Raw genomic sequence first — 25,802 nt, 5'->3', positions numbered from 1 at the left:
AAAATCATTAAAACACTCACTAATCCAAATTAGATTCCAAAATTTATGGAATTTTTCGAATTTTCTTAGAACATTATGATGAACCCTAAAAAAATAAAAACATAATCTGGAAATCCGAAACCTGATTTTAATGGTTTTGTAATGGATTTCGTGACAATAAGTTTAATCCTTTATAATTTCGAGTCGGTTTATCAATTAGCAGTTTCCGAAAACAGGGATTTCGGTCACAAACAACTCGAAAACAGTTTTTTTTTTATTTGAAGGCTTTAAAACTTCCGTTTTCCAGATTTTTGATCCCAGAATAATGGATACAAAACAGAACTGGTTTATCAACATATGCTCTGATACCACATGTTGGATCAGTTCTGTTTAAATGTAATGGAAAACATGAATAATACCTGTTACAGCAGACAGGCCAGCAGAGAATCCAGTCAGAGATGCAGCCATTGAGTTCGACATGATTGTCAGGATGATCTGGTTCCTCCTTAGGGTGTAAGTTATGATGGTGATGAAACCGAAGGTAGGGTAATTTCGGTTAGGGGAGAGAGTGACGAAATTGATGTTGTTATGAGGGTGATTGTGTAATGTGTGTAACCCTTTAACTCTCTAATAAGCCCCTTATTTATACACCCAAGAGGAAACCCAATTAGTTAATAAGGGTAATATGGTCCATCAACAATTACCAACTAATTATTAATAGGTTAATAAATATATTTTGATCTAATATAATATAAATGATTATATAGGCTACAAGATTAAATATTACATTTATATATTTAATCTCACAAAACGATGTCATTAGGGATAGTTATAGCAGTTAGAAGTTGGCAACAGTTGGCGCCAAAACTTAAGGGTGGTGACAATTGAAGTATGCAAATTATGTGAAATTCTTTATAAACTCTCTACACAAACTGTTGGAAAAATAGGTGAAAATAGCATTTTTTACAAATATAGGAAAATGATTTTTTCCTATTTTGGACTAGAAATAAATATAATAAAATGAGCGGGTTTTATGTATTTATTTGTGGGTTTGTGTTCTATGTTGGAAGAGCTTCGCAACGAACTAAGCCACGTCCAAAACCGAGCTAAGATGAATGAGATATCGATGCTCAAAGTTAGGTGTTTGAAACATTGAATGCTGAAACAAAAGGGAAAGTAGCACCTTGTCCCACATCGGAGGAGAGATGGAACTTAAATGGGTATTTAAGGTGGAACTCTCCATCCTTATTGTTTCATGGAAGCACACACACTAGTGTCACTCGCGCACGCGCGCGAGGCGTGGGCGACGAGGCGCAATGTGGCGCTTTGATGGCGCACTTTGCACTTCGCATCGCCGCGAGCCGCCTTTATATTTTTGACCGCGTGCGCGTGGTGGAGCACAAGGGTTGCAAGGACCAAGTGGTAGGTGATGCGGCGCCTGACGTGCAGTCATGCGCATGCGCGCGCGAGTATACATGGCACGGAGGCGCGCGGTTGCGCGCATGGTGCATGGGTCCTGCTGTGTCGTGCGCGGCGCACCAGAGTAAGCCAATACTGCGCGACTGTGTGGCGCGCTCGTATAGGCTCACAGGTGATGTGGTGCACGCGCGCATGGACTTGAGCCAAGATGACGCACCGCGCATGGTGACGTGGCGCATGCGCGCATGGCAGTGAGCCAAGAGGACGCACCGCGCATGGGCATGCAGACCTGGGCGCGCGCACACCAGGGTGACTTACAGCATTGAATGACAGTGCAGTTTCAGTCCAGCTTCGTAACTGACGAGTTAATAAGCTTTGACTGAGAATTAAATGACGTATTAAATTTGCATTGAAGACGTTTAATGCAATTTAAACCTCTCATTTAATTCGGTTTTTGGCTGTTTCAAACCAGGAGCTGTATAAATACAGCTCCATACCCACTGCAGAGGGACACCTGCAACACAACAGCAATCACAACTTTCTCTTTAGAATTTTCTGATCCTTTACTTGCAGCTTTCAAGGTAACATTCGGGTTGTAGGCTTTCTCCGGTAGTACGCTGCTCCGGCTGTTGTACCCTGGGAAACAAAACGAGTACTCTTGGGAGACTCGGAATTTGTTTTAAGGGAAACGTGTAGACAGGTGCCTCAGCCACTCTGTTTCTACTCCTTCTTGTATTTGACTTTATTTCAGTTGTAATCGTATTGTAATTTGCTTTCTTTATTTTTGTATTGTAATCAATAAATAAATTTGTTTATTTTATTTTAAATTACGCGAACGGTTCCTACACAAACTTGAGCGCGTATATCAATAAATCAAAACCTTATAGTCAGGACATCGAGGACATCGATGGTTGTCATTCTTTAAATCATAGAGATCGGCTAACTTCCCATCAACCAACTTGTAGATACATAAATACCAATATTGTAAGAACATAAACGGGTATGGTGTTTTTGACAATTGGAATAAACTAGCGGGTAAAACCCACGCGTTGTGGCGGGATGTTAAAATTTATAAAGTTCGATTTCGACAGAAAAAAAATTGTTTACATATTACAAAAAGTTGTATGATGTAACCCAAATAATAAAGTCGTGCTTTGCATCAAACGAAAATCAAATAAATGAATATTGGTACCGAATATGATAATACTGGTACCGGTTCCGATGATACCGATACCGATGTTCGGTCGGTACCAGCTTGGATCGTCACCATACCACTAGTTCGAATATAACTGCGTTTCAATTCAATTTATATCGGAATGTCAAGAAAAAAATAAGCACAACTGCGTATTTATTATTTATAAAAATAAAATAAAGAACGAAAATTCTAAGTGAAAAATAAAAGTATTGGATTTAATTTAACTATTTGTTGACTTCTGTTTTTAATATATAAAAAATAATTTATTTATAGTATTAAAGATAAAATTAAAGCTTAAAAGAATAAAATAAAAACAAAATTACTATTTATCAAACTTTAAATATTATTATTAGAATAGAATTAGAACTAGAATAGAATAGAATAGAATAGAATAGAATAGAATAGAGTAGAATGTGTTCAAAATCAATGTGGCGTGGCTAATGAAAACCTTTGCTGACTAGGCATGCTTTATGTTAAATATTGGGCAATGTTTTAGATACCGGTTCATAATACCGGCCGCAGGCCTCGAACTCGGTACGATAAGATTCGGTAAACTAGTAAAAGGTAAATGCTATGTGCTGGCGGTAAATCCGATGAAACTACATATGAAGAAGTACCGGTGAACCTGCTTGAAAGAGAAATATTGAAAAAGAAAAGAGCTGCTAAGAACTGACGTGGTGTGAGTGTGATATAATTTTTAGTATATTTTTAGCACTTTTTATTCGTTTATCAAGTTTTAAATTTATAGAATACATACAATACAATCATTCTCTACAACACGTTAAGGTAAGTGCACTCATCGTTGGCGTAGTATACTGATGGTAAGATACCAAGGTCGTCCAAGGACACAAGAGCTTTTAATACCGGAATATCGTCGACGTCTAATCTAACCAAAATTTTGAGAAAAGATGTTAGTAAATTTAAAAAGATGAAAAACTAATAAAAATAAAATGTTTGAAGAAAAACAATAAACAAGATAGAATCACTTGGTTCCGACTCCTCTTTTACGTATCCTTTGATGATTTTCGCACTTTGGGCTTTTTAAAAGATTATCTTAGTTATTGTGACATGTCCCTCTTTTAGAGGCAACACTACCCTCAGCCATATTGGTCTGAGTCAGCAGGGATACAGTCCTGCAGGCCGGATTATTGAAAGATAATTAAGTAAGTTATTAATGGAAAATGTGGCATTTCCCTCTTTTTGAGGCAACGCTACCCTCGACCATATTGGTCTGAGTCAGTAGAGATACAGTCTCGCAAGGCCGAGTTAAAGTTTTTATAGTAGTTTACTTATAAGGGATTCAAGCTATTCTTACTTCCCCTGGTTTGATGTTATCTGCCTCAACATAAGTCCTAATAAGCTTCAATCAAGTCCTCGCAGGATCTATACATTAAACGAGGCAAGAACTTTACCCAAACCACCCTTCTAACCCCCTTCGAGGCAGGTAACGTGTTTTATATAGACCGTAAAGACACGAACGAGTGAATCAACAAAACATTAAGAAATGATAGAGTAAAGTTAACTTTCAAGGGTGAGGTTCGGCTACAAAGTCCATTTTTCCTACAAAGTGTACAAAGTCATAAAACACCACAACTTCAACCATAATACACACTCAAAACACACAAATAACATAGTGAAGATCACTAAAACACAATATTCAAACCCTAATAGTCCATAAAACTTCAAACACATCATTGTAGAACTATGAATATAAAACACAACATGATAATCAATATAAACACACTAATGTTAGTCATTCGATAATCAAAGCCTTATCATCCAATACACAACACAAAATCCACAAATATGACGTTTTATGATCTTCACTATGTTATTTGTGGGTTTTGAATGTGTTTTATGGCTGAAATTATGGTGTTTTATGACTTTGTATACTTTGTAGGAAAAATGGATTTTATGGCCAACTCCCACCCCACTTTCAATATAAAAAACTAGTTATTAAAGTCATTAATACAAACCCAAATAAAAAGTAACCAAAGCTTGGAAATCAAAAGTAATACATAAAAGATTTGTTTTCACCAAGTGATGTAAGAGATTAGCCAAGCATAGCCTTTGATTGACAAAAACTCTTACGATCAATCTTGGATCCCAAGAGTACTACACACACTATAAAGGTGGATAATGGAGGAATGTGGTGGATGATGGTGTTGTAGTGGTGGTGGTATGGTGGCAAGTGGGAGAGAAATGGTTTGCCAAGGGATGAGTTGGAAGTGAACCAAGCCCTTCTATTTATAGTTAAAATCAGTCCCTTCACAGGGCCCGTGTCCTTCTTTCACTATCTTCATTTAATGAGCAGTGTCAGCCGTATGCACACACGGGCCGTATGACAGTAGGTATGGCTGCATGGTCAACTTTGGGGGGTCCATTGTGAGATTCTGCATATCTAGGAGTTGACCACAGCCCCGTGTCCTTGGGATACGTGTCACACCCCTAATTTCCACGTGTCACCGGTGGGACCGGTGGGGGGAGTATTGTGACGTAGTTGATATCATCATAGTCAAACAACACAAATTATAATGCACAGCGGAAGCAAAAAGATAGATTTATTTCAACCAAACAAAATGTAATATCCAAGTATCACAATGTAGCTGAAATAGATCCACATGCGGATCAACATAAAAAGGAGAATTGTTCAACAGATAAATGGCATCCAAGCTTGCGAGACTCTAACGATGCTAAGGAGTAGCCAGCCTATTACGTGTAGAACCTGCACTTAATCTTTTTGGGGAAAATACGTCAGTTTACACTGGTAAATACAATTTAACTGACTCATTTTGAAAATCTTTTAAAAATTGATTTGAATGCACATGGCACAAAACTTTTTATAACTTGGGATAATTAATCAAATTTAAACTTGTAAAAGAATTACATGTTTGTTATGCGTTTAGTCGCCCGGTTCGTGCCGGGTTTAAGATTAATAGACACACCACATAGTATAAGTCCGCGGCGGGAAACCAACGGTTATACCTTAAAAATATGGACACATTGTCGGGTGTACGCCTACACCCGCGTGTCAAGGTCGTGGCCATTTCATGAATGATGCCAAGGATATCCGGGACATGGTCATTAAACTCCCAAAGGCGTAAAACAAACAAAACCAATTTTTAAACGGGTCACATTGATAATACCCAACTACTAATGAGTTAGGGTCAATTGCCCGACCAAGCGGTATTTTATATACCGTACCCCAAGCCCGTATAAGGGAAAATAAGTTAAAAGTATTTACCTGAGCAAGTACAAACCACAACAAGCAAGTGCAAGTATCTTTTACTGGGTCTCCTATTCTGGAAAGAAGGTTTATTATAACCTATTAGAATCCTAACGGGTCTTTAATTTAGCCTAAGCTTAGACCGGTTAGTTTCAAGGAATAAATACGGTTTAATCGCATGGAAGGCGAAAACCGGGAAGGAATGTGATTTTAGACCCAACAAGTTTGGAGACTTGTATAATATGGGTAAACTAAACACATTATGGAACCAAATGAGTGGTGGAACTCATGTGATATGGTTTAACAAAGCCTACATCCTAAATTGAAACGAGGATGATTTAAATGATTTTAAACGAGTTAACGATTTCGAAACAATTTTAACAAGTTAAACGATTTGGGTAAACGATTGGTTTTTGGTTAGTGTTTAGATAACGGGACGGGTGTAATGTGATGAAAGCATGGTGGATACGCCGCTGGTACTTCCTATATATAAGTGTTTTCAACATATTACATACCGTGGCGTTATCTAGTTCACTTGGGTAAACGATTTTGAAACGATGTCACACAACGTTGTTTTCTAAAAGATATAAACCATACGAGTTTTTAACAAGTTTTTACAAGATATTTTACAAGTTGGTTTTCTAAAACAAATGTTTTTGGGTTAAGAAGCATGGCTATGGGATTTTACAAACTATAACCCACTTGATTTGAGTTGGTTAATTATGTTGCAACACACGTTTCAAAACAAGGTTTGTATTTTGACTCTTGTAGTCTAATAAAGTACTGCAACATATAAACGAGCCATGATTCCGATACTCTTATAAAACCTATGTACTCGCCAGCATTTCTTTGCTGACTAAGTTTTTACATATGTTTCAGGTGTTGATGCTTGATTGATTTCTAGGATGCATGCGTCACGTAGGATCTGGACAAGGCCTTAGTGACATAATAACTATCATAGACGACATAAAACTTGTTTGTTCTATGTGTTAAGACAATGTAATGATTAATTTTATCAATAAAACAAAACTATTTTATATCCATGGTTGTGAAACAATAGCTTCTGTTGCAACACTCCCTGACATTTCCGCCACGGTTTGTTGTCCTACGTGGTCGGGGTGTGACAGAAGAAGTTGGTATCAGACCACGTAGGACAAGTTTCCGCCCCGACGTTTCCGCCACGGTCTGTCACACCCCGACCACATAGGACAACAAACCGTGGCGGAAACGTCGGGGAGTGTTGCAACAGAAGCTATTGTTTCACAACCATGGATACAAAGTAGTTTTGTTTTATTGATAAAATTAATCATTACATTGTCTTAACACATAGAACAAACAAGTTTTATGTCGTCTATCATAGTTATTATGTCACTAAGGCCTTGTCCAGATCCTACGTGACGCATGCATCCTAGAAATCAATCAAGCATCAACACCTGAAACATATGTAAAAACTTAGCCAGCAAAGAAATGCTGGCGAGTACATAGGTTTTATAAGAGTATCGGAATCATGGCTCGTTTATATGTTGCAGTACTTTATTAGACTACAAGAGTCAAAATACAAACCTTGTTTTGAAAAGTGTATTGAAACATAATTAACCAACTCAAATCAAGTGGGTTATAGTTTGTAAAATCCCATAGCCATGCTTCTTAATCCAAAAACATTTGTTTTAGAAAACCAACTTGTAAAATATCTTGTAAAAACTTGTTAAAAACTCGTATGGTTTATATCTTTTAGAAAACATCGTTGTGTGACATCGTTTCAAAATCGTTTACCCAAGTGAACTAGATAATGCCACACTATGTAATATGTTGAAAACACTTATATATAGGAAGTACCAGCGGCGTATCCACCATGCTTTCATCACATTACACCCGTCCCGTTATCTAAACACTAACCAAAAACCAATCGTTTACCCAAATCGTTTAACTTGTTAAAATCGTTTCGAAATCGTTAACTCGTTTAAAATCGTTTAAATCATCCTCGTTTTAATTTGTGAAAAACTATTTATGGTCGTCTCGCTAACAACATTCAAACCTTTTTGACTCGACTACCTCGCGTCTCGCTTCTCGCGTTAACAAACCACCAAAGGGTAAATTAACTAACATCAGATTCAGTCTTACCCACAACCCCCACACATAACCATGGGTGTAGTAAAGTAACGGGATTTGTCAGATCCTATGGTACCATAACCTAATACTAGTCGGTTGGGCCAAAATTAATGAATGTCATTTGTTATGTAACTACAACCATTAAGTTTTGTTCACATTATTGAAATCGTTATTAGTTTAGTAAAAATTGTTTTAATCGTTTTTGAAATCATCGTTTAAACCTTGAAAACATTTCGTACATATGAATCACCCCAAAACATTTAAAAACAGTAAAATAGGGGAACTATGTACTCACATGAAGTGCAAAGTAACCTCGATCAATAGAACTTCAATCCAACTCAAGTAAACCAAAGAAATCAAATAGCACCTAGTAATCGAACCACTAGTCAAACAATAGACGCCTAAATCGGACGATCGGACAGAATGAGGTCTTGTAAACCAAATGAGTATTGGAACTCATGTGATATGGTTTAACAAAGCCTACATCCTAAATTGAAACCTAACCTAAGTGCTTTCGGCCCATCGCGACCCATTAAGGTAGCTTACGCTACTTTAACGCGTCGTGCGCGCAAAAGCGCATTCGAGACGTCTAACTAGTCCTATGACAAGTATTATATGCCTCTTTATGTTTAAATATGTTACATAATCAGTTACGTGGCAAAAGCTTAGGTTACATATGCTTAATTACCAATTATGCATGAAAAGGGTATTTTGGTAATTTACCTAAGGCATATAAACTACTTATCATACAACTACTTAAACTAGGTGACCATAAGGTATAACCTCGGAAGGTTATTCCCTATGCTATTATGGTCACTAAACATGTTTGGTCGGATCCTAATGATCGACCAAACGGGTCGTGTTCGAAAGTCTAAGCGGGTGTTTAATCCGCTTGACTTACGACTCTACACAAGCACTAATCTAAAAAGTGACGAGCTAAACATGCTAGAACATGTTTAGTTAAGTTAGAAAACAGGTTTTGATATCAAAACAAACGGTTTTGATATCCTAGAGTAGTTTGGTTTCAAAATACGCGAGAAAACGCATTTTGGCCGAAACTACGACTCGTCACTGAGCCTAGATAACGTGGTAATCAGTAGGTATAGTTACTAGGGACTATAACCATTGTGATTACGCTCACGTTATGAAGTTCAAACGAACTTCGCGTTGACCATAAACTGGTCAAAGAAGAAAGTCAAACGCAGTTTGACTTTAATGATAAAAACGAATGAAAAGAACGAAAGGATACTTACAAACGGTCCCCGCAAGCTTTGATATCCCAAGTATTCTCAGGTATGAAGTGGCTAGCCCTTCAACTTAGAGAAATCTCAGAAAATCAAGTGTGGGTTTTGAGCAAAGGGGTGGGGGGTATTTATAGGATTTCTAGAACCGTTAGGATCGTTTATTGGGAAATGAGCTTCGATCTAGACCGTACACCTCAAGCCCACTGATTTGAATACCATGGGAGCCTTCAAACCAGCCCATAGATTGCCCAAAACCATGAGCATAAGTGTGTAACAGCTGGAACAAGCTGGAAAACACTTTCTGCTGATCTGGGAGGTCCTTACGGACCGTATGAAGATGTGCTTACGGTCCGTAAGCCTTGTGCAGACCAGCCAAGTTTGAAAAATGGTAGAACAGGCCCCTGCACCTCCAAACTTGATTTTTGATGCATTTTTGACACGTTTAAGCCCCGTTAACCCCATTTCAAAGCTCTAAAATGAAGTTAAAGTATAGGGAACTTGAAATGTGCTCAAAAATATCTCGGATGTCGGTTCGTTTGGTCGTACGATTGCGTTGTTCGGTTAATTACGACAGGAGTCGTAACGAACGCAAAAACGATCCAAATTGCGCGATGAATGGATTTTTCTTATGCCAAACACTAAAATAAAATATTTTAATGACCAAAACATATAAAAGTTTATCCACTATCACCCAAATAGTGTCATTTCCCTTCTGTGTCTTAGGCAACTTGGTGATGAAATCCATCGTCACCATTTCCCATTTCCAAGTGGGAATTTTAGGCTGTTGTAGCAATCCTGACGGCTTCTGATGCTTAGCCTTGACGTTTCGGCTAGTTTACGCATATTAGCCGAAACGGGTCAAACCATATCATCTTTGTCTCAAAATCCAGAATGTGTTTAGTTTACCCATATTATACAAGTCTCCAAACTTGTTGGGTCTAAAATCACATTCCTTCCCGGTTTTCGCCTTCCATACGATTAAACCGTATTTATTCCTTGAAACTAACCGGTCTAAGCTTAGGCTAAATTAAAGACCCGTTAGGATTCTAATAGGTTATTATAAACCTTCGTTCCAGAATAGGAGACCCAGTAAAAGATACTTGTACTTGCTTGTTGTGGTTTGTACTTGCTCAGGTAAACTAGTTACATAAGCCGATCCGAACGCGAAAGTACGTAACGGGTAACCATATGAATCATATACAAGTTTCCTGAGATTATATGCACTAAATATGTTGTTATATCAGTAAGATATGTCCAATTATGCCCAAAATAATTTTAAACTCAAATTATGCCTTATAAGGGTGTTTTGGTCATTTTAAAGGGTATAAAGAGTTAAACTAGTAACCTGAGTTACATATCTGAATAAATCAGAAAATATACTTAGCTTAATATGTTATAACAGTATAGTATCAAATATATGTGAATTTTATTAATTATAACCATCTTATGCACCGAAAGGGCATTTTGGTAATTTCACATAAGCCTAAAAGGTCTAAACTGGAAACCTGAGTTTGAAACCTTAGTTTACTGTTATAACATAAAAATTTTACTAACTATATCAGTAGGTATCAACTCTTATATATATATACTAGTTTTGATATATACTATGTCGTAAAAATGCCTAAAAAGGCGATTTGGAGCCAATTCCGGGTTTTAAAAGAAAAGCTAATATTTTTATAATTCCAGAAGGCTCAAAATAATATATTTAACATAATAAATCAGTAGAAAAAGGTTTGAGGTCGAAAGGATTTATAAAACTCATTTTATAGCCTAAAAGGGCATAGCCGGCAATAACCAAAATAAGCTTAGAACTCTAAGTTATGCTCAGTATAAAAATAAATAAAAATCCCAAAATATTATTATATATCAGTGGGTATAAAGTTTGATATAAAAATTTGGGTTTAGATAGGCTATATGCTAATAATGCTAATTAATTACTAAGAAAGCTTCTAATTACGCTAATGAGCATAACTCTTAGTCTAGACCTCAAATTGATGTCAAATTTTTAGGTACAAGTTTATAATTCAGTAACTAAGATGTCTACCCTTCTATATTTTCAAAAATCATATTTTATGGACATTTGGGCATAATGGTCAACATATGGGCATTTAACGGAAACTTGCATAATAATTAGACAACTAGTGAACCAAGCCGTATAATCACAGAGGGTTATACTAACATGTTACTAGGTCCAAAAGAAGCTCTAAGGCAATCCTAAACTTGACTAAAACGGGTCAGAACTGAAAGTCAAAGCGAAAGTCAAACTATGCGACTTGCGGTTCCAAACCGGGTCTAAACAGAAAATTGTCGAGTTGAACATGTTGGAACATGTTCCTACATTAGTTACCAAGTTATTTTAATGATCAAACAGGTTGCATGTATCCTACATTGCTAATTATGAGTTAATTTGAAAGTAAGCATTCTGTTGACTTTTTAAAGTAAGCTTTGACTCGACAATTATCATGGTTAGAGTGGGAATCTGGAAATACCCTTTTAAGGGTTTGTTACCCACATAATTACCTACTTATAGGTATTTTTAATTCGAGATTTGACTGAGTAATTATTGATTAATCTCGAAGTCAAACCTTAATTACGACAGTTTGACTTTTAGCTAATTAACTAAGCTAAAATGGATTAAGGGAGGTTAAGGACACTTACAAGAGTCCTAAGAATGCTTATGGAGCCTAAGAAAGATTTGATGTTGTCCAGGAGCTCCAGAGAAGTCTTGAATAAAAGTTCCAAGTGAGCAAGACTAATGTTCACAACTCAACCTCCTTATATAGTGAACCTCATGGCTCAAGATCATGCCAAGTGACTCTACAATTGTTGTGAGATGGTTCCAGGTGCCCCTATGAGGCTAAATACTGCCTAGCAAGTCCCTGGTTTCGAAAACCATAACATTAAGTCGGTGCAACAGGCTGAACAGGCAGCTGTCCATTTTCTGCTGCCAGCGACAGGCTTACGGACCGTAAGCCTAAGCTCTTGCGGTCCGTATGCTCCTCTTGCAGACCGTATGCTTGAACTGTTGCGGTCCGTAACCGACCTTTGCTGAAATCGCCCAGGTATGCACCTTACGGACCGTAAGCTTAAAGCCATACGGTCCGTAACCGATGGCCAGAAGCCAAAAAATTTACAAACTTCCAAATCTTGACCATGCATCTCCACAATTCCGAATGTCAAGCCATCCTTTTCAGTTGTGGGACCTATTTGCTCAGCCATTGCATGCTTGCATGCCCCTTACATGTTTTTGGATCTCGTGGGAAGATTTAAAGTGACGGAAATAACAAGAACTTACCATGAATTTGAATAATTCAAGTTTAATTCTTTTAAACTCAAGAATCTAATTTCCTGGATATTGTAATGACATTCAAAAAGACCCAATGATGGAATTTTATTCACTTAAGAATAACCGGTTAAATATATATATATATATATATATATATATATCAGATGTTTATCATAATGATTTAAGGATCTTGGGATTTATGATTCGGGTCGCTCAGAGGTGTTTTAATAACATGTCGCCCCTTTGGGTCGTTCAGAGGTATTTTCAATAACATGACGCCCCTTTTTAAATCCTACCATACATCTTTATTTGATCCGGGTTCCTGACACGTTTGTCTCACATGACACGTGTCTTTATTTTATTGGACAGGAATTTCCGAGGTGTTACAATACGGCCTTGTGTCTCTTGTCTGCTTTGTTTTGTCTTGATCTGCATGGACTCTGATCTCATTCAGTGATGGGCACGGCCCCGTGTCTGGATGGCACGACCCCATGCTTGTCTTCTGGATTGTTGTTTTGGTCTTGGGGTGTAGCTTGGAGGCTAGGCACGGTGTGTCACTTCCTCTTTCTTGTATTTTGTTGTGGTTTTTTTTTGTTCCTTTTGTATGTTTAAGCTCTTTTAATCCTGAAGATCAAAAGTATCCAAAGAAACGCACTTTTTCCAACATTAGTACATAAAAGGGTTGATTTATGCCTTGTCTGATATAATTTATATGTTGCATTTTACGCATATCAAGAATCCTCCTCTGACATTCTTTTCAGCAAGATGTTAAGGTAATGCTGATTGTGATCCTAATATAAAACTAACTACAGGAGAAGAAGAAGCGACCCAGTGTTGGGAGTTCAGAAGCCAAGAACTTCAACAACACCTACAGCATAGCAACAACCATAGATTTCGTTGAAGACGTTGATGTATTCACATTATGAAGACAATTTGATAGCATCAGTCTAGGGGGATATTGTTGGGTCTAAAAGTGAGAGACTGATGTATCAAATAGACACGATGGGTTAGGTTACCAGTTGGGCTTTATCGGGTTAGTTTATATTAGGATTTGGACCTTAATAATTGAATTGGGCCATGCCTAAGGCCATTTGGGCCAGGCCGGCCCATGGGGAGCCCATGTGGAGCGTGGGCTTACCTAGTATATATAAACATGTTTTATTGATAAACTAGTTTAGCCATTTCTAGAGAGCCACTTTGAGAGAAAAATTCCTAGAGAGATATTTTAGTGTGAAGAACTTGTATCGGACGATTTTGATTGAAAAATTAATGAATCGTATGCAAGTTTAAAGGTAATTATTGGTGTTCTTCGTGTATTTGTTCTTGTATCACATCAAGTTTGGATTCCACATAAACTTGGTGTTCGTTGATACATTGAAAGATTCATCTTGGGACTTAAAGATTCTAAAACCCTTAATGTTTTCCGGTTTTTACTTATGCTTACAGTGATTAATTTTTTGTATTCTTATGGAAAACTATCGCCAGTATGTGGGGTTTTGTATATATTACTTGATAATCTTAGCTTGGGATATAAGAGCCAATAGTGATATGACCATAGTCACAGATCCGGTCGAGTGACAAATACCCGTGGGTGTTTGTAAGATATAAACAAATGTATAAACTCTTAATACTGTAAATGTAAGAATGTATCATTTTATAGAAATGAATGTACTTACCAGTATTTCCTGCTGATCAAATGTTCTTAAACGCGTTTCATGTGATTTACTGTGAAAGGAATGGAAAGTGCTACAAGGCACAAAAGGAATAAATAAGTGGCTATTTCACCTAAATAAAGAAGCATGTTTTGTAATTAAGGATTTACCTTAGAAGAACCTTTTATGTAAATATGGGTTTATCCCACAAATTATATAATAAAAATCTCGGTGTTTGACAACTCTAATAATTTTTCTCGACTCACGATCCAGATGAAATTTCCGTTGCCAAGATAATAAATAAACACTGGTACCACTTGAACCGTCATGGCTCCCGTCAAGGGTAGGGGCGGGGGTTGTGACAGCCATGCCTAAGGGGGGTACGATTGTGCCTGCCCCTTTTCCCCACAATTTTTTGTTTCTTCCCGATCCTTTTTGTTGCATTCCGTTATTGGCATGGGCATGCCTAAAGATGTAAGTCCATGCATGGATAGGTGTCTTGATAAGGCTTGAATAGGTGGCATTCTTATCGGTTCTCGAAGCTTCTACAATTTGTCTTTAGCTAAGCACGGGTGTGCCTAGGTGTGCACGGTTGTGCCTCCGCGTATCGTTGACATTTGTTGACCATTCTTGGGTTAACTCGTTGACTTTGTGCTCCTAGGTGTTGTGCACGGGCGTGCAGATAGCTTGGCATGGTTGTGCCTATCTGACACTTTGTTGATTTCCTTGGAATCTTGGATTTTTGCCTTGTTTTTGCTCGATTTTCACTTCTTTACATCTAGAGACCTTAGAAACCTGCATTTGTCAAACAGGAACGATTTAAGTAGTATTTTCAACTAAACAGTCATAAAAGTACTTCGAATTAGAGGGTGATTATGCACTAAAAATATGTATAATTTATGGCACATCACCCACTACGTTGTTATGATTTCTTCAAAAGGCGGTCTGAGGCGATAGGCACGGTCGTACCTTGTGTTGTACACAAGGGTGCTTCTTTTAAACTTCGTATTTTTCTTCCGATTTTCATTGTCTTATGTTTCTTTTTTATCTTGGGCCTCCAAATCCTACAAAAACTGAAAATGAAAGATTTAAGTAGTGTTTCCTTCATAAATTGCTTTGAAAGTATTCATAAATGAGGGTAAACTCATATTATAAATATGCATAATTGATGGTACATCAAACGTGTTCACAAACACAAACTAAATCGGTGAAGGCTAGAGGTGGATGACAGAGGGAAAAGTGTTGCAACTTGAATCCCTAATCGTGGAACATAGGAAAGATAGTATTCATCAATGTGAATAATGGAAAGAAAAGGGGAATTGAGCATAAACAAAGTGAGAATGGGGTTTGTGTTCGTGAACATTGGGGAATTGCTAAGAGGTTGACTAACTACTTGAATATTGCAATAAGTAGAGAAAGAAACACGCTTAAACAATAGAGGTAAACATGAACTGTGGCGACGAAATCCATGGAGTAGAGGGAGAGTAGGTGGTTAATTTATTTTGTAGATTTGGTTTAAAAAATTCATGAAATTGAATTTTGAATACAATATGGGGCTGTTTGAGGAAAGCTAAAATTCTAGAAAGGTAAAAAGGTCTGAATTTTAAACCAGATTAGCTAGTTTTTAAGACGCTTCAACATTGTTATGCTTTAAATGCTTGTACATATGTTGTTGAAAATTAGGTAATATGACCCATCTTGACCTTTATATTTGCAATATTAGATAATAAAAATAATTTATAATGATAATGATATTTTTGAATCAAATCTTACCAAAAAGGCAAAAACAATTTTTTATACAATATTTATAATCATAGTGATATTTTTATATCAAATCACCAAAAATGACCTTTACTTCAAATATGTAGCAATTTTCTAATGTATTTGATGAAACTTATTTCATTACTTTATTGGCTAACGATAGAAAAATAATTAAGAAGTTTCTAAAAAGTTGTTGATTGCGATGAGAGCTGTTAAGCACTTTAAAAATGGGTTGGGTATTGATTACCTTACGCAAGATGTTGCAACCTTGTGAGATGATTAATTGTCTTATTGTGTTTTGCAAACAAATTGTTTAATTATTCAATCCGTATAATATATAGGACAATAACCTGGTAAGTGGAGGTTCATTTAAGAAGAAATTTTAATTGAGATGAAAAAGAACAAAGTGCACAAATATAAAATAGAGTAAACTGCAGTTTTACCCTCTGAGGTTAGGGGTCATTGGCACCCTTACCCCCCCCCCCTAACGAAATAATTGCAATTTTACCCCCCCACTGTTTACTGTTCTATCGCAACCTTACCCCCCCGGCCTCAAATTTGTTGAGTAATCTGTTGACTATAACTTGAAATGACTATAATGCCCTTTCATATTACCCCCTGTGTTTTGCGCACTCTGTGATATTACCCCCTGCCACCGCCATTCACCACCACTGCCACCGCCATTCACCACCACAACCACCACTGCCGTAACCTCCACGTCGAAACACAAATCATCATAGCAACATCAAACAAATGACAGTTTTTACATTTAGCAATAACATTTTTGGGGGTGTATACGCACATCATGACTCATGTATAATGCCACACTTGGATGTTAAACCAGTGAAATGAACAGATTATTTGTCTGATCATTGTGACTTGAAGCAACAATAATATGTTTCTTATTATCTGGTTCATTTTGTGTCTTAGATGATGAATACATCCTTGTTTTTCTCTTTCTACAGCTTGTTTTATTTTAATTTCCAAATGACTGCATAACCATCTATTACTTTGCAAAAGACGAACCCGATTGCAAGTTTGTTCCAGTATACCTGTTAAAATCCCTTTCCAAAAAGGAGCTGGTCAAAGGTTTCAGCGGCCATCAGGGACCGACATTGACTTGGGAGTCTTTGACTTTCTCTCAAAACCATCACCATAAAAACCTTATCTCTTATTCCCTTTTCTTCTCCGGTGAACAAATCAAACTGAAAAAATTACCACCATCAACCATTTTGATCTCTGCTACTCACGGTCGGCGACCACCTTGACCCCACTTTCATCCTCATTCCTTTCATGAACCACCATCTACCCTTAACCTACCCCCATCGATTACCCATAACCACCACCATCTACTCACCGTCATCACTTGCATCTATACACTGCCTATCCACCACGGAGACCATCACTTTCTTCACCTTCAAACGACCACCAACCACCACAAACCTTACTTCTACCTTCAGTGGGCATCTCTTAATAACTTTGCTGACGTTGCTCACCATATTATTCAGGTACTTCTTAATACACCACACCACTCACTTGTAAATTAATCAGATCAGATCTGAGATCTAACTAGAAAATACCGATCTGTTAAGACACGGGAGTACAGGTAAGCAATTAAACCAGATCCCTCCGTCACAACAGCTCCATCTCCGTCTCCGGTCATCCACTCCGGCAACCATTGAACCTCCTCTGTCTCCTTCCGGATGGTTGTGGTGGTGGTTGTGTGGCGGCGGAAGTTGCGGTGGTTGTGGTGGTGAATGGCGGTGGCAGTGGTGGTGATTATTGTGGTGGCAGTGGTGGTGAAGTTGCGGTGGTTGTGATGGTGAACCTCCTATGTCTCCTTCAGGGATATTGAAGAAGAAACTATGTATTTTTTATATATATATAATAACAATAATAATAAAAATAATAATATAATAATAAATATAGGGTAAGATTACCAAATACCCTCACCTATAAGGGTCAAACTACCGTTGACTGAGGCCGGGGTAAGGTTGCGACAGAACAGTGAACAGTGGGGGGTAAAATTGCAATTATTTCGTTAGGGGGGGTAAGGGTGCCAATGACCCCTAACCTCAGGGGGTAAAATTGCAGTTTACTCTATAAAATATTAAATAGTTTTACTCTCATCTCATTTATTGTTTATTTGATTAATTAATTAGTCATAAAGACTATATTATCTTTCACACTAAATTTTTTTGCCTACACACATCAAAAGTTACCCTACACATTCCGAAATTTGTCCTACACAACTCGTAATTTATCCTACACACCTCATAATTTATCCTACAATCTAAACTATTTTTTTAAATATATATTTTGAAAAAAATATATATTTTTTGAAAAACAAATATATATTTTGAAAATAAGTTACAATTTAATTTAGTTAGTTAGTTATTAAAAAGGAAGAGGATAATTTAATAATCTATGCAAGTTAACTACTTACAATGATATTAAATACAAAAAATTAATGAAACATAATGAAGCATTCCTATTAGTTGAAATTTTTCTTTTTTCTTCTTACAAAAAAAAATCTTCTCATTTGAACCCTCCACTAACTTAACCTGGTATTTAATAAAATAAAATACAAACAACGTCCCACATTCACTTATCTAATAGTTAAAAATAAAACGACTAAAACTAAAAGTTAATGGCCTATCACATCTAAATATCTAATTCAAAAAAATTCAAGGGTAAATTACACGTTTCGTTCTTGATGAAACAGTGGTTAACCGGGTAGGTTAATTCACTGGTCTCGTCAAGTAGGGTTAATCCCTTCTTTTCGAGGATCGGTGGCTGGATCATCCGCTAACCTGTCTCCTGCACAAGGAAACACACCGTGACTCGTAACAAGGAGGATGGGGTGGGGGTGCTCTTTGTTACCACTCTCCGGCGTGAGAATCAGTATTTACTTGAGAGCAAAGTGTGTGTTTGTAGTAAGTGTGTGAGAGAGAGAGAGATCAGATAAGCGATCCCTCAAACCTGGTCCGGAATGTGTATTTATTGCCGAAGAGTGAAGGGGGGTAATTGAGTGGCTAGACTGACAACACACAACCCTATGTAGGTGTGTCAGGCGCGTAGGTCGCGGAAGTGATGCCACGTCCTGCTGTGGCTGTCAGTCTGTTCGCCAACGTTGCATACATGTGGACTGGACAGGTGACTGCTGCCAGTGCCACTTGTTGTTTTGGACACTTAAGTCAAGGTGTCAGTCCCACTTGCGTCATCAATAGGATGCGGTGCTGGCCGCATCACTATGTGTGGTAACCGTGGTTGTTTTCGCGTCCCTTGTCGTGACGAAAATATTTATAGGGTGCGGTGCTGTGTCGCATCGCTATGTGCGGTAACCACGTTTGTTACCGCATCCCTTGTCGTGACGAAAACAACCGTTTTCATACACAAGGTAAGTCTACTCATCACTAGACCGATTGGAACAGTTAACTGCGTTCGCGCGTGCCCGCACGGACGCAGATAAGTCCTTGTTGATGGGAGTATTTGATAAGGGTGATGGTCACTCGTGTCTGCCTTGGTACGAGATCCGGGACCATACCCCTTCAGTCCTGTATGTTTGTATGGGATTGCAATGGATACGCTTTAACTTCAATAATTACAGTCACAATCCTTTATTTGGAAAACTCATTGCACTGTACATCCTTTAGCACTAACCAAGTTAAAAATTTCAGTCAAGAATGGCGTGTGCCTTGCACATGAGGGTAGGTTAGTAATTTAACTAGTATAAAGGACAAAAAGTGTAATTTACCCATAAACAAATAAACAACCACCACCACCACCAAATCCCACCCCCACCACCACTGTGACAGTCACAACTATCACCAAATCCCCCGATGGGTAAAATGTTTAATATATTTTGAAAACACCAAATTAAATGGTCTAGCTAGTTTAATTACACACAATCGGCAAGTGCACCGGTCATTATGTAGTCAAGTCGGTAAGACCGAGTATCAATCCACGGACACAATGGCGCGACTCTCAATACTAAACTTTTGTCGAGTCCTAGTCTAGCAATTTGCGATGGGTTTTTAGATTTGTATTTACTACTAAAATTAAATAAGAGAGCAAATACGAAAGTAGAACAAACAGATAACGAATTTAGGTGAATTCAGATGATGGTAAAGTAGCTACCTAGGCAAGATGCATGTCAATTCACTCATGGTTCTCGGAATGGAATAATTAAGTTTGGGCTACCGGGATCTTAAAGTTCAATGAACAAGACCTAAACTGGCTAGCAGATCATTCTCCAAAAAGGTCGCAATCTAGGATCAAGAATAGTGTGTAAATTCACCGGTTAATGCCAGATCACCTCTCAGTCTCTCAAACTAGGTTATGGTACCCTAAATCTAGATTACCTCTCAGTCTTACTAGAAACCGTATATCCGGGAAGTGTAAGAGATGTACATGGTGGTGACTCTAATCAGGTTCTAACACGTAAAAATCACAAGAAAACCTAGGGTAATTTATATAACGCCCCATTTTCATTCACTTTAGAACTTAATAAATTCAACAATTATTTTTAGAAAAATTTGGCATGACCCATTTGCTATATGAACAATCCCTGTTTTGACAAACGTAATTTCAAGTAATTAACATCACTTTCAAAAGACTTACAAATCCAAAACATAGTTTTAGATAACTACCGACATCTAGAGAAATTTCAAAAGACCAAACAAGTCAAACTTCAAAGATTAACCAATATTTAAAACTAACTACAACAAAATACATTTGACCATGACTTTGTTACAAAAGGTAGCGGAAGCGCTTGTAGGCGAATTACATATGGGTGCTCGTTCCAAGTCGCCGAACCGATTAAATTGAGGCTTTACCTACATCAAACACCAAGGAAAGAATTAATCCATAATCACATTAACCATTCTTAAATCAATAGTCTACACATTACTTGCCTTTACAACATTCTTTTTCTTTACGCTTACTACCCGTTGAACGGGTCAATACATTCCCGTCTCGATAGAAACGTTACATTCCATTCTTTACATAGCCGTTAATAACGGATATTAACATTCATAACATAACTCCCATTCGGTTCGTTTATGACGAACTATAAAAATCCTTACATCCTTTCGCAAGCACCCCAACCCGTACATGACGGATCGAGTAAAGCTTCATTACATTCTTTCTTAACTTTCCAATAACCGGTTCAACTAAGATAAATCGGTTATGATGCAACCTTGTTCATAAACCTTCCTTTCACATCATTCGTTCATAACGGATCATACTACTTACTTCTCAACTTCCATACACTACCATTACTCAATTTTTGGCATATATGACGAGTTACAATAAAGATTAGTAATCATAATACAACATGCTAAAAATGTATGTGTAAATTAACATACCTCGATCTTGCGGGCCTTCCGATTTCCTAGTACTTGAACCTTCTTCCTTCGCGCCTATATCAATACATTCATTCGTTCATTTAGTACTACAAAATTTCATTCCATCATCTCTCAAATTACATATATTTATTCTCTCAAGCATTTCATCAAACACTTGGCGGGTTTCGCATTTGTGGGACACTAAGTACAAGCTTTCAATGCATAATTCCTACTAATTCATTTCAAAATTCATCAACAATCAATCAACTTCATAATATTCTTTTATCCTACATTCATTTGTTTAGGATTCAAGTACTACAACATCACATATATCAAATTTACACATGATCACTACTAATTTTTCCACCATTCTACATCTCTAATATTTCATATCAAATGGGTTATGCAATTAGCTTTTCAAATGATCAAATTCACACATAAACAAACATGATTCTTGTTCCATAGAGAAGTCCTAACTCTAATCTACACAATTTCTTGCATAAACTCGAGATTGGGTTATGACCCAATTCCTACAAATCAAGATTTCGAGAAATTGGACTTACCTCTTTAAAAATCAAGTTTAGATGAGTGTAGATTTGAGTTCATGCAGTTGATTTTCTTCTAATCTCTTACCCAATTGATTGAATTTGATAAACAAGGGTTTTCACCCTTGTTCTGCCTTGTTCGATCCCCAGACACGCACAATGTGTGTGTTTCTGGGTTTTCCCCTTCTAATACCTTTATTTTATCATTGGCCATGTTTAACCCCCATATAGTTTACATGTTTTTAATTTGGCACTTTCCATCCTTTATCTAGCTTTTGTGATATTTTTACTAAGTTAATTCTTTTAGTTATTTAACCTATTTTCATGTTAACCCTTTTTGGGGTGTTACAATTTACTCTCGTGCAATTAACACCTAACCCGTCTAATGATTAAGACAACCCGACATCTAATCTCCTCTCGGTCTCAAATATGGTAGAATATTTAATTACCAAATAATTTATTAGTTTGTTCCTAGGGTGTACTACGTCTAGCAACCACAAGATTTAGTCGAAAACACAAAGTCTACGAAATCACCAAATCCTAGATTTAATTAATACGCAATTAATTTTAAGCAAGAAAGGTGGAACAAATATAAACCATCAATTATTAAATACGCATAACCATTAGAACCTAATTTAGAACACTTTTACCATAATATTGTGCCAAAACATAAATTAACCAAACCAAGAAACCATAAATAAATTAACAATTATCATAGCCTAGGTAACAATAAGGAAAATTAGCCGAGCATGGTCAAGAACGAAACACAAACATATTCAAAGTTATTCACAGCAGAACACATGTTAAAGTATTGAGTTTTAAACGTATTCTAACGACAATAAACTTTTTGCTAAAACCTTCAATCCTAAGCCTTCTCTTTTTCTTGAACCCTTAAAATCGTTAGCAATAAACTCGTAGCAGCCATCGTACTGTTCTTTTCTTTTTCGTATATTTTCAGCCGCCTGCCTTTCTTGCCCTATTCTAGCCGCCTTCGATGTGTATATATTCGATAAATAAATCCAGCCCACTACAACTTCTACGAACTGGCCCAGTTAGCGAATTAGAAAACATTGTGTATTGGGCCGGTCATGTTAATTTATAATGCACCAATTCAATAAAATATTCAGTCGACATATGGTGCGTGGACGAATGAGGCGGTGGTCCATTAGCAAAGGCAAAACCTTTTAATATTTTAGGATAGGGAAATTTTGTGTTCAAGTCTCCTAGGTAACAGGAATAAAAGAAATTTACGGTTCGAAAAAAAAAACCTATGGCACGTAGATCCAGGTCTGCTTTTTTTTTTTCGATTGTGTATCCATAACAGCAAGTTATGTGATATATCATGGATCCTCAATTTTTCTAATATATCCTCCTAACAATTAATGAGATGATAGCAAGGTGGGGTTTTGCATTGAAACACCAACACCTCATGATCCAGCCACGTTTTTTTTCTTTTCCCCTGTAGTGGCATGCAATTAATTTCACTTTCACCCTTTTTACAACTTTAGTCCTTCGTCTTTTAATTGATATCGCAATAAATTTTTCACTTCCATCTTATGACAACCATGGTCCCTCGATCATTATTAATTAATTCAAGCTTCTCGTTTATTGATCGCTTAAGCTCATATTTAATCATTTTTCGCACTAGGATCTGTAATAATAATAAATAATAAAATATATGTATAAATATTATAAAAACAACTCTAAACTATTAAAATAATGTACAAAATACACACAAAAAAATAAGATGCGTTTGTAACACATCATCCCCTAAATCATTTACCACCACCACCACCACCAAATCCCACAAATCCAGCCACCACCACCACCACCAAATCCCCCAAATCCAGCCACAACCACCACCATCAAATCCACCACCACAACCAAATCTTAAACTATGTATAATAAAAGTATACGAAAGATTAACAAAATGAAAATCAAATCTTAATTTATGTATAACAAAAAGAAGTTCAACTAATCTAATGTATTCGGAAGATTTAAAAATGAAAAAACAAATCTTTCAGCCTTGAGCCTTGCAAAAGCAATTTTTCTACAAATCATTAAATAAACAGTAAACTGCAATTTTACCTCTTGCGGTTAGAGCCAATTGGCGCTCTGACCCCCTCCCAGGGAAATTTCGCACTCTGACCCCCCAACTAATTGAAAACGTTGCACTTTTACCCCCTGTCGTCAGTCAACGATTGTTTGACTGTTATAGGTAAGGGTATTTTGGTAATCTTACCCCATATTTATTATTATTATTATATTATTTATAACACACCTGCATTACCATCCCCAAAACCATTGTTCATCTTCTTCTTCTTCAGCTGACCAAATTTGGGTTTTCATTTTCTTCAATCTGGATCTGTTCGATTGTAACAACCAACACCCCCACCACAACCAACACAAATATACACATGCAACATCAGATTGGAGGGTTTGTTTGGCAATCAACGTGATTCACCACCATCTCTGACCACCACCGCCATTCCAATCCGACACCAGAAGCTAGCGACAAGAGCGTAAAGGTGAAGTACATTTCTAGCCCGGTTTTGGTTGAACTACACAAGGCATGGGTCAGTACTTTGCTTATGGAACTACACACATGAATCCACAAGTTGGGATTGATGGCTACTCATGGGAAGAGATTGCCGAGTGGAAACGAAACCAATAGTTATGTTGAAAGATCACACAAATGTGTAATTGGTAATCATAAGCGCATACCCAACAAGTTGTGTGATCATGTTGGAACTTGCATTAACATGTTTAGGGGAATTGAGGTTCTAAACTCTCCCTTGTGGTGTCACACCCGGAAAATATCAGAGCTGGCGTGACCGGACTGATATCTTCATTGCACAGCGGAAGCAAATAAACTAAGATTTCTAGAAAACGAACGCCCACTAAGTACTCGAATCTCCAATGGTTCTCCTATTCCGACCGCGCCTTGATTTAAAAAAATGACATGAGAAAGAAACATGCGAAAAATCAACATAAAGTTGAGCGAGTTCATAGTTTGTTTGTAAAAGATTTGAATAAATCTTTTGAATAACCGGTTTTTAAAAGTTGTTGAGAAAACATAATAAAGTCATTTCTCTCGGCATGTTATATGAAAATTGTGAGCTCCAAATAAACTTGTAAACATTCGTATTCATTGTAAGTATGTATGTATGTATTTGTAAAACCCCGGTATGAAAGCAACAAGGAAAATAGATCATTAATGGTTTGCAAGGTCATTAATATGTGTGACGTGATGCAGGAAGGCTCAAACCTAGCAGATTTTGCATCGGGCTTCCGGCTGTAAGACAAAGTCACCTCATGGGCCAAACCCTGGTCCACATGGGCGGGGCTCGCTACACCCAAATGGATCTATCACTCATTTTCCTTGGTCCTACTACGAGGATTAATGGTCTTAAGCGTTATACCCACCACTCACATGATCTAGCAGTACCCTTCCTTAGCTAACCATACCACATATAATCGTTTGTAAACAGTTTGTAACATGTACTTCACCCCCGAAGTTATAAAACTGAAAGTAGTTAAAAGAAAAGGGGGTCATGAACTCACTGGGTTGTCTCGTTTTACGTATGCAGACCAACCCAGTCTCATTATTATAACTAGGACAATCACGTCCCTAGTCATGAAAATCATTCACGTTTCGAAAATACGCATTTGTTTTGTAAAACCGGCATATTTAGTATGAATCATTCGTAAACCATTTGAGTTTAATGAAAATCACAAATCATTTGTGTTAGTTAAAACGTGTTGTAACATGGTTTAGAAATATATAGTTTTTGTTCCTTCAAAAACCTCGTATGTTCTTGCAAAACGTGCTTGTCTAAAAATATGCAATCTTTGTTCATGGAAAACTTTGTATGTTTCTACAAAACGTGCATGTCTTTCCACCCCGAAAACATTTATAAAAATGTAAAACCGTAAAAAGGTGGGGTTATGAACTCACCTGAATTGCCTTGTGCAAAGCTAGCTAATTACGACTTCGTGATGTCGTTTCCAAGACGAGACTCGCTAGCGTGCATTCTA

At 37.2% G+C, this 25,802-nt stretch overlaps 1 long non-coding RNA gene across 1 annotated transcript; it reads right to left on the bottom strand.

The window, feature by feature from the left end:
* Positions 1 to 20,358: 20,358 nt before the first annotated feature.
* LOC110912897 lies at positions 20,359 to 22,012 on the bottom strand. Its single transcript, XR_002578242.2, has 3 exons — positions 21,783 to 22,012; positions 21,241 to 21,294; positions 20,359 to 20,709 (listed from the first exon to the last, which is right to left on the bottom strand). It is a non-coding gene; the product is annotated as an uncharacterized LOC110912897 (long non-coding RNA).
* Between the last annotated feature and the right edge of the window lie 3,790 nt (positions 22,013 to 25,802).

This window comes from Helianthus annuus, chromosome 15 (assembly GCF_002127325.2).
Source record: "Helianthus annuus cultivar XRQ/B chromosome 15, HanXRQr2.0-SUNRISE, whole genome shotgun sequence".
NCBI classification, from domain to species: Eukaryota; Viridiplantae; Streptophyta; class Magnoliopsida; order Asterales; family Asteraceae; genus Helianthus; species Helianthus annuus.
Note: the sequence above shows the minus strand (reverse complement) of the source record. Positions and strands in the feature narration are given on the sequence as shown.